General features: G+C 43.3%; 1 long non-coding RNA gene across 1 annotated transcript; it reads left to right on the top strand.

The window, feature by feature from the left end:
- Positions 1 to 436: 436 nt before the first annotated feature.
- Positions 437 to 6,551, top strand: LOC106028493 (uncharacterized). The gene is made up of 3 exons (XR_001202110.2): positions 437 to 810; positions 5,730 to 5,793; positions 6,405 to 6,551. It is a non-coding gene; the product is annotated as an uncharacterized LOC106028493 (long non-coding RNA).
- Positions 6,552 to 12,721: the final 6,170 nt, after the last annotated feature.

Here is a 12,721-nt window from a genome sequence, read left to right as displayed (position 1 = left end):
AGGTGATAGTATTTTCATTCTCCCATTTATAGATAAAGAACTCAAGGCAGAGAGAGAGGTGAAGCAACTTCTCAAGGTCACGTAGTAATGGCCTGTAATAGACCAGAGCGTCCGGCATCAGAGGTGGTCTGTGAATTGCTGACAAATGCTCTCTTATTATTAAGCTGCTTTCTTGCCTGTTATCTTCAATTTTCCTAAGTACTGTATATTTCCTCATGTAAATAAAGCTAATAATCTAAACTAGAAGGTTTGCTGCAAGTTTCCAGCGTACTTGGTGAGCAGTTAAATCTGTGGTAGGTAAGTGGAAAAACCCTGGCTTTTGGAAGGAAATGGGTCAGTCAGTGCCCACCGATTTTCACAGCCACCCCAGGCAGGGTGAACTTAACTAAGTAGTTAACTCCTAGAGCCTTCAGCCTATTTACTCGAACATTAGATAGAATAATTCCACAGTCTGTCGCACACAGGAACTACCCTGAGAGTGCACATGGCAGCCCAGGAAGAGGACAGGTTATGACTGGCCCTTGTGCTCCATGTGTTTACTGTCCTCCCCTGCTCCCTCCGTCCTGCTCACACACCCAGGGACAAAGGTTTCTGCAAATGGACTGCACCATAAGCAGCCTTCACCTGCAACTGCCTGCAGGACAAAGCTCAGGGGAAACCTCCAGAGAAGCAGTGTGGCCTAGAAGAACAAATTCAGAAGGGAAGCAGTAGTCAAATGTAGTGTTCTCCTAAAAATCTGCAAATGCCACTGAGCCAAGAGAGTGAGCTGAAAGAACCCTGAATTGTCCTCAGTGGGAGACTGTTGGGAAGGTAAGGGAAAAGGGGGACAAAAGTGCGGATACTGAAGACAAATCTCATTTCTTGCATGCTGTTGATTGAAGAAGTGGGAGAACTGTGGGCTGGAGGGAGGATCCCTTCTGTAGTGTGATCAGGTCACCTGAGTTGTACACACCTACAGTCCCCCTGCCGAGCCTGGGTTCTCTTCAGCAGATGTAAGGAGACACCTTTGTTTCCCCAGATTTAAGGAGACACCTTTGTTCTCCATTTTTGCTTCAAAAAGTGAATATAAAGTGTAATTCCCCCATCACTCAAATATTAATCATCGCGAGGAGAGATGGCCTCATATACTCACCATTTCCCTAGTGCTAAAGGGAATATGTTTAGTAATGATTAAATAGCAAAGAGAATGAAAAGCCTAGCATTTAAAAAGTTTTTTAATTTGAAAGATGAGGCCATAATGTTAAAAAAAATGATTTTGAAAATAAGGTAGAAAGCCATAATTCTGTCAACTTAAATTTATTTTAGTTTTATATGTTAGATTTTAGTGTTTTCCTTCATATATGGATATCTTTACATGGTTTCAAATATTGCATATACACTACTAGGTATATCATGGGCCTGTAAATTTGCACTACATTTTTTGTAACTGTTATTTTTATGGCTTATGTAGAAAAGGACAGTTAGGTCCCTTTTAGGAAAAGAGAGAGAGAGAGAGAGTGATCTTAAGGCGTAATTGGAATGATGTGACATCATTTGCTAAATTATAACTCTATTAGTGATTATTAACAGTTGCATGCAATTGTAGATAATCCTGGACAGCAGCCATGAAGTGTTTATAGGTATTAGAGACAGAAGTTCAACTGTAGTATCTTAAACACAATTATATATATATTTTTAAAAGCCAAAGGTAGCTTGTTCTGGGCCAGTCTGGTCTTGTGAGAAGACATTAGTGGTATAGGCTTCTTTTGTTTTCCTGATTTACCATTCTAGTTGCATCATGTCCAAGTTCAAAGTCACAAGATGGCTTCTTACACTCTAGATATAATGCATGAATTCCAGGGAAGAAATGGGGAAGGCAAAAGGTGACCTTTCTCCACCTCCACTCCTAATTACCCTTTGTGAGGACCCTCCCCAGAAGTCCTGTGTCAAAGCAGCTCATTAATTAAATGGCTTTGGGAAAAGTTACAAGTATTCTCTGAGGCTCAGTTTCTTCATCTATAAATGGACAGCGACACTTCCTACCTCATAGGATATATGGGAAGTTCTCCTGAAAATCCAAAAATGCTCAATAAATCCAAGGGTTATAGTAGCCCTGGCAGCCTGTGCAGGTTGCAATAGCTAAAATATTGTGCATCTGTGTTCTTGCTGCGGAAACACAGATTATAATCATTGGCAGTCATCTCCTTCCCCTCTATCACAGGACACGTGGGTCGGAGAGAAAGCAGAACTACACCATGTTCAGTTATTGTCAGAGGGAAGTTGGAGAACTGTGCGATTCCAGGCAGAGGTAGAAATGATCAAACCCCACATCTTCCTGTTTCTGTCTTTGCTCTCTGGGAGTGGAGTGTAGAAATGCACCACTCCTAAGGTCAGAGGCAGGGAAACCCAGAGGCAGCAGCTCCCCAAGAACCTACAAGCCGCCAAGCCAAATGGGTGAACTCCCTGTAGAGTGGCCTTGTTCTCAATGACAAAAGCTGTGAGCTATTTGAAGATAGGGACTGCATCTATACATACCTGTCCATTCCAGTCACTGACATCTGGAAGCCCCTTAGGAAAACCATGCTTATTAATTTTGGAGACTGAGAATGGGTCATGTATGATACTTATTTAAGCTATTATGACATTCAGTCTGCCATTTTTGACTACAGCTAAGAATGAGCACTTTGGATTGATGCATATTTTGAATAAAAGTAAGTATATTAATACTTCTAGCAAACACTGAACATTTATTATGCACAGGGTGCCTGTATTTCATGTGTTCAACTCATTTAATCTTTCCCATTACTAACAACAGATGTTATGCTCACTTTAGAGAAACAGAAGCTCAGAGAGCCCAAGCAATTTGCCTAAGGTCCCAAAGCATATGAAAAAGAAATCAGCTCAAAATGAATAAATATGCACATATATATTCCTGAAAAAAAATCATGGTTAAATTCCTAAAGTTGCTTGAAGGCATTTAAGGACATTTATTTTACCTAATTTGTTTAGATGGCCCATTTTAGATAAATAGCTTAGTTTCTTTAAACTTCAATTTTCTTACCCAAAGAATAGGAAAATAAACTACCCACTTCATAAAGTATCTAGGAGGATTCAGCGACATAGTATGTTCAAAATGCCTAGCATACAGTGCATGCTCAGCATATTTTAGCCATCATTTGTTAATTTGAGAAGTAGTTCTTAATTAGTGATACACATGAGAATCGTCAGTGGAAATTTTTCACAATATCGAAGTTTTGGGACCTATGTAGGGTATTTTTAAAAAGTTCCCCAAGTGATTCTGATTCATATTCCCGTATGAGAATCAGTGCTGAGTATGATCCATATTCATTAAAGAAGTAGTTTGTTTAAGACATTGTGTTATGTGCTAAGAGGAATGAAAAATGTACATTAATAATAATTGTCACATGAAAATAAGTCTGAGCAGAATGCAACTGGCCAGGCTAGGCAGGGCTTGAAGCCGGGGGTGGGGGGTGGGGGGCAGGGGAGTGCGGTGGGGTGGGGGGGGTGGGGGTGTGTGTTAGCTAGTTAAGGGTAGCAGCGAGGTAGCACAGAAGTGCAGTGAATGTCGGTGAGGACACTGGCTGGGGAGAGTTTCTGGGGAGAGTTGTCAGAGGAGGCTAGATGGTTGCTTGGAGGCAAAAAATGGAGAGGGCCTTGGAGTCCTGACCCATCCAGTCTGTTCTGAATTTGCAGAATGTTGACAAGCCAGTGAAGTTTCTCAAACCAGAGTTAAATGCTCAGAACTGCTCCTTCACTGAGCAAATCTGGCCTTCTAATATACTAGAAAGTGAAGAACTCAACAACAAAGAGCCATAGACAGTTGGCACATTTCTTTGACCCAGCCTCAGAATGCAAGCCGGGGTCAGCCAGGTGGCCAGGACAAAGGAAGAATGATCTAAATCTGAGAGGGTGGGGGAGGGGTGTCCAGAGGAAGAAGAAGTGAAGATGACTTTGAGATTTGAGCTGAGTGATGGGCCCAGCGGTGCTGGGACCAGAAAAGGGGAAGTAAGTGGGGGAGGGCAGATGAGAAGTTGATTGCATTCAGTGTGAGATGCCTGGGGACTAGGGGCATACATCTAGGGGTTAAGTGGGGAGAGTAGCTTACAGACACACACACACACACACACACACACACACACACACGCACACACCTCATAAAGTGAGTCCACAGCATGGAGGAATGGTGCCTGCAACCCTGGCAGGGGATAAGCTCTCTGGGAAGCAAGGAAAAGCATGGGATTTTAACCATGGGTCTGTGAATGAACTTTTTGGTTGGGGTGTATCAGTGAACTCTTTAACCTTTTAAGCAGAATGTTATGTGTATTGAAAATTCCACAGTCTCACTGGGTCATTTATCCTAAATAAGTTTGAAAATCACTACTATATATAGAAAGAAGAGGGCTGAGATGATGCTCTTGCACTTTTTATACAGTGGGTACTCAACAAAAAATACTCCAGCCAATCTCTGCCTTCCTGACTGTCATGCATCAGCCTACAGTGGTTGCTATCTCGCTGTCTTTACTGTGGCAAGACTGTTGAATAAAGGTTGCCTGGAAAATGCTTTTCCTGCTAAGGCAATTCAGCCAGGGAAAACAGTCTTTTCACCAATGAGGCTGAGACAGCTGGAAATCTAAATGCAAAATAACGAATATGGGCTCCCTATCTCACCCTGTGTACAAAAATTGGCCACACATCTAGAAGAACTAAAACAGTATAACTCTCAGAAGAAAACATCATTAAATATTAATCTTTGTGCCGTGGGTTGAGCAATGATATCTTAGATATGGAGCCTCAGGCAAATGCAATGAAAAGATAAATCATCTCATCCAAATTCAATTTTTGTGTTTCAGGGATGCTATTGGGAGAGTGAAAAGATAATCCATATAATGAAAAAAAACTCCAAAAAATTTATCTGATAAGGACCTGGTGTTCAAAATGTCGAGAACTCTTATAATACAGAATGAGAGTCAGCCTAGTTAAAAGTAAGCACAGGATTTAAGAAAATATCTCTCAAAATAAAATACATAAATGGATAATAAACACATGAAAAAATCTTCAATATCATTAGCCATCAGGGAAATGCAAATGAAAACCACAACGACACTACTTCATACCTATTAGAGTGGTAATCATTATTGCTATCATTATTGATTACATATGTTGACAAGAAAGGAAGAGAAATTAGATACATTTTACAGGTGGGGATATAAAGTAGTGCAGTCACTTTGGAAAAATTTGGTGGTTCCTTATAAAGCTAAATATAGAACTATCATACGACCCAGCAAGTCTGCTTGTAGGTATTTACCCCAAAGAATTGAATCCACATGCTCACACAAATATTTTTAGCAGCATCATTCATAATAGTAAAAAAATTTAGAAACAATCCAAACCTCCACTAATTAATGTGTGAATGAATGAAATGTGCAATGTCATACAGTGAAATGTTCTTCAGCCATATAAGAATGACACATGTGACAACACGGATGAATCCTGAAATCATTATGTCAAGTGAAAGTCACAAGAAACATATTGCATAATTCCACTTAAATATGTAGAATAGGCAAATCCATGAGAAGAAAAGTAAATTAGTAGTTGTTGAGGTGGTGAAAACATTCTGGAATTAGAGAATGGTGATAGCTTCCTGATTTTGTGTGTATAATTTATGGTATATGAATTTTTATCTCAATAAATTTGTTTTCTTTTATCTTTGGCTTCTACTTGTACTCAAGTGGGATGGAAATAATGTCCATTTTCCAAGATGAAGGAAGAACATGGAGAAAATCACAGATACAGGTACAGACAGACGATGGCAAATGGTAGACTTCACCGACTGTATGCATAAGGGAATCAGGAGATAAAGCTGGAAAGGGTAATTTGGGCTCAGAACCAGTCACGTGGTCAGTCACTGAATGAATCACAAATATCTGAGGCCATATCTAATGCCAGCACGATTCTCAGTGATTGACTAACAAGGCCAGATTTCCACCAACACAGGGCTCACAGTGGTGATATTAGATGAATGTTTAATTCAAATCAGTCAAGTAGTTATCAGAATCGAAGGGCTGGAAGTTCAGTGTGCTACAGCAACACATCATGGCCATGCTCCTTGGTGTGAGAGAACCCAGGAGTGTTTTCCAGAGGAAGGAAGCTTCTAGCTGTTAAAGTTCTAAGCTCCAGGCCACGGGATTTTGACTGAATATGCAGGCACCGGTCTAGGCAGTGGGAGCAATGCCATAGAAAACTTTGGCTGGGGCTGGTTCTCACCTCACCCTCTTAGCCTCTTTAGGGTCCCTGACTATCTGAACAGACGGGTTGCCAGCAAAGCTGCAGCAAAATGAATATTCCCTCAATCACAGTTCATGGCCTGTGTTAGAGATCTTGCCTGTTACGCTTCTTCCTTCCAGATGCTGTGGGGAGAAAAGTCTGCTGTGATAAGATGATGGACCAGCACCACACCCTCTCTTCTTGTTGCCCAAAGCAATAACCAAGGACCCTTTCTGGCACTTTCATTTTTATTTTGTAAGCAAGTATAAAGTCATTTTACAGTTCCATGTTTCAGGGTCACTTCTTTATTTTTAGGTTGTTGTGATGGGAGCTGTCAAAATGAACTAAATCATGACATTCAGGTCCTTTAAGTGTGTGTGTGTGTTTGTGTGTGTATATGTGTGTGTTTACCTGTGTCAGAAGGAGGTGAAGAACAGAGCACTGAGAATAACAGTGTTAAATGTATGTACAGTACAGAATATTTATCTAATATATATCACGCAATATTTAATATATATGTATATTTGACATTATTTTATGTTAGATAACTAATGTGATATATCATGTATGTCTTGTTTACTTTTCTCTCTTTGTTGAGACAAAAAACCTGATGCCCAAAATGAAGCAAGGGAAGGTGTATTTCTTACAGTGCTTGGGGATTTCAGTCCATATTCAGCTGGCTCCAAGGGAGGGTGGTGGCACGGGGCAGCCATTCATGGCCACCACAGACAGCAAGAGTGAACAGAGCAAAAGAGGGAAAACACTCCTTCTTCCCACCGTACACTGTATGCTGGCTCCACCCCTGGGCAGGTGCAGCACTCACCCCGCCAGTCCCACCGCTAGACAATGAACCAGTCCCAAATGCTAGATTCAGCCACATCCATGAGTGCAAGAAGCTTGTGGGGGGGGGGGGAACACCTAGATACAAACCATAACAATGTGTTGCACAAATATTAATTTATATTCTCTTAACAATGTTGTCCTTTTCTTCCTTCCCTAACATATAGTTACTTTGCCCCTTCCCTAAGCCCTGGCCACAATGTGACTTGTGCAGATGCCGATGCTGACAGACAGCAGAACAGCAGCCTTGAACCACCATGGCATCAGCCTTTGTGTAAAGACTCACACAAAATGTGGTCCAAGTCTTAGTTCTGATGGCCCAGGGTGAAGTGAACATTGCTTATTCTAACCCAGGGCATGGTATCCTGGAATGTAGTCTTTGAATTCTTGGCACATGGTCCACTTGACTTACCCACTAGCCACTTGTATAGCAAGACTTTGATCCTTCCCTCAGGCTTGATGTGTCTCAAGCATAGGTGTAAGAACCTGCCTGGGAGCTTATGAAAATTCTTCTCCATCCTGGAGCTTCTGACTTACACATAGAACCTTGAAATCTGCATTTGAAAGAGGATGGATGCTGCTACTATAAGGGCTCCACTTTAGGAACTGTCCTAGTTCCATGGCACCAGGCAGGGTTTGCCTAATTCAAACCTCTTGGAGTCTGGTCAAAGCCTGTGTGACATTAGGCAAGTTATTTCACCAGTCTGAACTTTGATTTCCTCATTTTCAAAAGGAGATAATACTCAAATATATTGCTGTCTCAGATTTACATTTAAGGTTCCGTCACTGTCCAATCTCATTAGTCTGAGTCATTTAAAGACTACAGGCCTATTAGTAGGGAGAGGGAAGTTGGAGGGCAAAGGCAAACTAAAACTTTCCAAGCTTCTGAAATTCCACCCCCAAGGAGGAGGACAAGATAAACCCAAACCGCAAAACGCCATTACTGAAGGCAGACTGTGTACTGCTCCTGCCTGAGTTAAGAAGATGCTGTCCAGACCCAGCTCCACTCAACACTTTCCTTACAACACAGACTGTCCTTGGGCTTCCTGGCTGTGCTTCGTGCTTTCTGAAATACAGTTCAGTGAGGTTTGTGAAGGGCTGGCCAGGTGTCTTGCTGTAGGGGAGGTTCTGCGTGTGTGGAGGAGGTGAGAGGGAGACATAATGACACACAGGACTGGACTAGATGAGCCGGAGCTAGTGAGAGCCACAGGTCCGGACAAGCCAATAACACTGCCAAGCCCCAATTACTGGGGGAGCTGAACTGAGGGGTGAGGCGAATTCCAACAGATGGGAAAGAATGCCAGTGGGCAAGAATCCCTAGAGCCAACATTAGACTGTAGGTGCCTTAAAGAGAAGGAATGCTTTTCTCTCTTTTGCATCCTGGAGGCCCTGTCTCCCAAAAGAGTCAGGCCCTGTAGCTCACTGATGAGTTCAGCTGATGAACTGAGCAGTCCTGTGGCCCTTTGCTTCTTGATGCTGGCTGCATACTGAACTCTGAAGTTCCCTTTTTTACACCAAACAAGGCCTCTAGAATGTATTCGGTAGGAGAGTTCTCACTAATAAGTCATACCTTTGCAAGGATCTTAGTGAAAATAACAAACATTACCCCTTTTTTGCTTTTGCTTTCCTAACATTGTTTTGCACACCAATTTTTTTAACTTCTTAGAAGCCATTTCTTGGTCAAGTGTGTCCCTTGGAGAGCTGGCATCTGGCCTATATCCCGGGCTACTGGTGTTCCTCCTTCCCTGGGATTGTCTCTCTTTCAAGAAAGGCAACCAAACCAGTTGGTTTAAATGCAGGACTTTGAAAAGTAGAAGCTTTGGGATGCAGAATGGAGGTGCTCCCTGGTTGATGGTAATTGGGACGGAAGCGAGGTCTTCTATCTGGGCTGCCCTATTGAATCTTTCTGTTAAAAAAACAAAACAAACGAAACGAAAGTGAAGTGGTTGTTTGCTAAAGAAGGCTTTGTTCAGTGGGAAAAAGTGCTTCTACCTTAGAACCGGAAAAACGTCAGCACTGGGAGGAGACAGCTGGGCGCTCGGCTTCTCTCGGAGCCACCTGGTGGATGTGCGCTGTAAGCACCGCTCCCGGAGCCTCCCCCGGTGCTGAACTCGCTCAGCCTTTCCCTTCCTGGAGAAATGGGCTCCACTTCCCCAGCCAGGGGAGAGACCCCTACCCAGGGCAGCGTGCCAGAGGGCTAGCTCACTGCGGCTTCCTGTTTGTCCTCCTCTCCAGTGCCATCCCGTGGGCCCTTCTGATCTCCCCAGGCCTTCACATTTCTTCTCTTTAGCCTGGCACACCTTTTCCAGCATCTTCTCAAGGCTGGCTCCTCTCATTGCTCCAAGGGGACTCAAAAACACCTCCTCAGAGAGGCCCACCTTGAATATTCTCTGTAAGGCAGTCCTATGACTGAAAATCACAACAGGTCAACTTCTTTGGATTAAGAAACACTTAGTAGATGAGCACAACATGCTTCTAGGAATGTCTGGGTGGCTCATGGAGGCCTGGCCTTGGGGACTATCCCTTGTCCAGTTCTTTTCTGGTGTTGTTCCCCTGTCCTGCTGCCTGGTTGCGTGAACTAAGCAGTTTTGCTCCGCTGTGCCCCTCACCATGCTAGTGCTGCCTGAGAAACAGCTGACTGTAGACTGAACTCCCATCTAAGACTCAAAATAAAACTTTCCTCCTTGCAGTTATATCAGATATTGTGTCCAGCTATGGGAAAAGTCACTAATATAAGTCCCAATATTAACAGTCTTTGCTTTGCTTTAGTCGTAGGACATGTACAATCTAAAAAAATCTCATGCATTCAGTCCTTTTTGCCAGTGTCAAGTCCAGGAGAGCAATCCCCTGTTGTTTCATTTCTATGTCTCTGTCATCTCCGAGAGTGGCTGCTTCTAAGTAAGTGCATGTGGAAACCTGAATGAAACTGAAGACATGGAAAGGTGGAGCTGTAAGGCCCAGGTGGTCTGTCTGATGTTGTGCTGACCTCCACATTTGTGGTTCCTTCCTAGTAACAATCTCTGCAAGGGTCCGTTTACGTGCCAGCATCCATTTGTCTCTGGGGCTGTAGACTAGTTGCAATGAATAACTCTTCTTGGTTCAGATTTTCCTAATGTACATCTGCATGCTCTTTAATGGCCTTAACAGGGACTTTGCTTACAGGTCAAGTCATTTTTCATCTTTCAGGTGCCACAATTCTCAAACGTTTCTAAATGTTTTCTATAAGAGCAATGACCACCAAGAGAAGTCCATATCTCTTTAGGTCAAACTCTCATGATCAGCCTCCCTCCCCACAGGGAGTCTCGGGGTACATATCCACACTGCTTTGCAGTCATCTGCTGCCCTTTCTCCTGATGGTGATCTATGGTCACTGGCCCAGTGGCCAACGTGATCTGCTCAGATTCTTCTGGGAGGGGCCCTCAGATTCCATCAGGTACCAGCTTATCATTCGATAGACTTCTTCTGCCCCTGAACCCATACCTGGACAAATACTCTCCCTCAGGGGTGTGTGTGTGTGTGTTTGTGCATACGTGGAGTCTTCTTTTCCACTGACTTTCAGAAAAGATGGGCTTGAATTACCAATTTGATATAATGTGAATATCCAAAGATTTCCCCATATTCTTTGAGTTTTACTTTCTTGTAATTCCCCCTGGCTGCTAACTCCTACTGTTTTATTTTGTGGCTTTATTCTTTCTGTTGTTCTGGTCCATACCTGAAACTGACCCTCTTTCTACCAACATAAACAAGCAGAAGCGCCACTCATTCATGGGAGAAGACTTTATAGTAGTTTTGAGAGGGAGACGGGGGAGGGGTTATTTTGACAGTACAAAACCCAAAATTGGAAACGAATATCCAGGTTCTGACCTCCTGTGGTGGGATTTTCCAGTGGCCACTGAACCCTCCGTAGGTTTCCAACCCATTCCAGTTTGCTGTTGCATCTCTTTATCTCTTTTTCTTGTCCCATCCTTTCTGGATTTTCTTCACAAATTTCCATTTTTCTTATTAGTTACACAGAACAATCCAACTGTTCCCTGCCTCTCCTGCACTTCGCTGTGAGCCCAGTTTACATAACTAAACTCATTAGTGTTCTCAGAAGAACCAAAGGCCTTCATATTCATTAAGAACTACTCTCCTTAGAATGCAGTTATGAGATCCTCTGTGTCACCCAGTTCTCGGGGTGGCTTTTTAAGGGCTGCTTCTGATCGATTGCCTGCTCCCTATGGTAAGTGGCTTGGGAATGTAGATGCATTGCTCAAGTCCAAGGTTTTTAGCATAGCTTTACCTCCCTAGGACAGCACAGGGTCTCTGAAACCTGTTTGTCTTTTTACTGGGCTCTCTTTCCATTTTGGGTGTACTAGCAATCTTCATGAGTTTTTCTCCACATGAAACAATTAAAAAAGAAAGAAAAGAAATGATCTTTCTTCCTTTTATATGAGCAACAAGAAAGCTGTGCTAGTGACAGAAGATTTATTGGGGCTGGAGTTGTTTTTGGAGCAAGTAGTTCTGTGCAGACAACCCAGGACTGAGGAGGAAATTTAGAAGGTCATAGGATGTGTGGGCAGGGGTTCCTCCTCACTGTGCAGTGGAGGAGTCCTAAGCCCAAAGTGAAGCAACTAACCTGCCCAGTTCACACACCAAGGGTATAGCAATAGTCCACTGTTCAATCTGGTTAGGAAGTGGGACCTACTTGGTCGGCCCTGGCTTCAGAAACAAGGGGCGTCAGGTGCTGTCGAAACACAGCAGATCAAGGAAAAATGAGTCAGTGTCTCCTTTTTAGTTCTTGAACTTTTAACAATTTGACTTTCAGTTTAGTGTTTGAGGTGGTGTGTGCATTTGGTTGAGGGGGTGGAAGGTGACAAGGAGGATCGGAAAGTGGTGATTAGGTTGTTTGAGACGTCTGGGGGTGGAGGAAGAGCCAGGGAAGGAGGCAAGACTCTCTGCAGAGGCGGAATAAAGCAGTGTAAATGGGTCGATCTGATGTCAGCTCTGGTCCTCCTAGACTGCAGTGATAATACTTCACAGTCAAGATTCTTTTTGGCAGAATGACTGCTCTGTGTGTTGGAATGAGAGAGAAAAAATGTTGCATAGAATTGCTTATGACAGAGAACCTGTTGTGACCAATTTAATTCTGCTGGACAGGGAATTCCCAGGCAGCGATGTGACCACCACAAGGTCAGCTGTGCTGTGGGGAGATTTCCAGGATTGCTGTCCCCAGGACTTGACAGTCTTACTAAGAAAGCTACTTCATGGGCCAGATGGAAAATGAGGTTGATAGCTTCAGTGCCCAAAGTCGTGATACTGACATATATGTTTTGGAAGGTGATGAGGAAGGGATTGGGGGAAAGGTTGTGAGCAGGAGGGAAAGCTGCTTGGTCACTGTGTCTTTCACTGTGTCTCCCTTTAAGTGAGGTTTTGCTCACAGTATGTGCTTGATAAAAAACCTTCTCAGCATTGGAGGAGTATAGGTGACCAAGAACAGAGGAGCAGACAAAGAGGTGATCTCAAGGTTTGCGGCTTCGAGGACCAGGCGAGGCCAGCAGAACGGAGAGGAAAACTGGCAGGCCTGCTGGAGGGCTAGTGTGCTGAAGTGGCTCACATACACAGGGTGAAATTGCTC

Source organism: Cavia porcellus, unplaced genomic scaffold, assembly GCF_034190915.1.
Source record: "Cavia porcellus strain 051 isolate PalLab524CR breed Dunkin Hartley unplaced genomic scaffold, mCavPor4.1 scaffold_28, whole genome shotgun sequence".
In the NCBI taxonomy this organism is placed as follows: domain Eukaryota; kingdom Metazoa; phylum Chordata; class Mammalia; order Rodentia; family Caviidae; genus Cavia; species Cavia porcellus.
The sequence above is the reverse complement of the archived record's forward strand: the minus strand, read 5'-3'. Positions and strand labels throughout refer to the sequence as shown.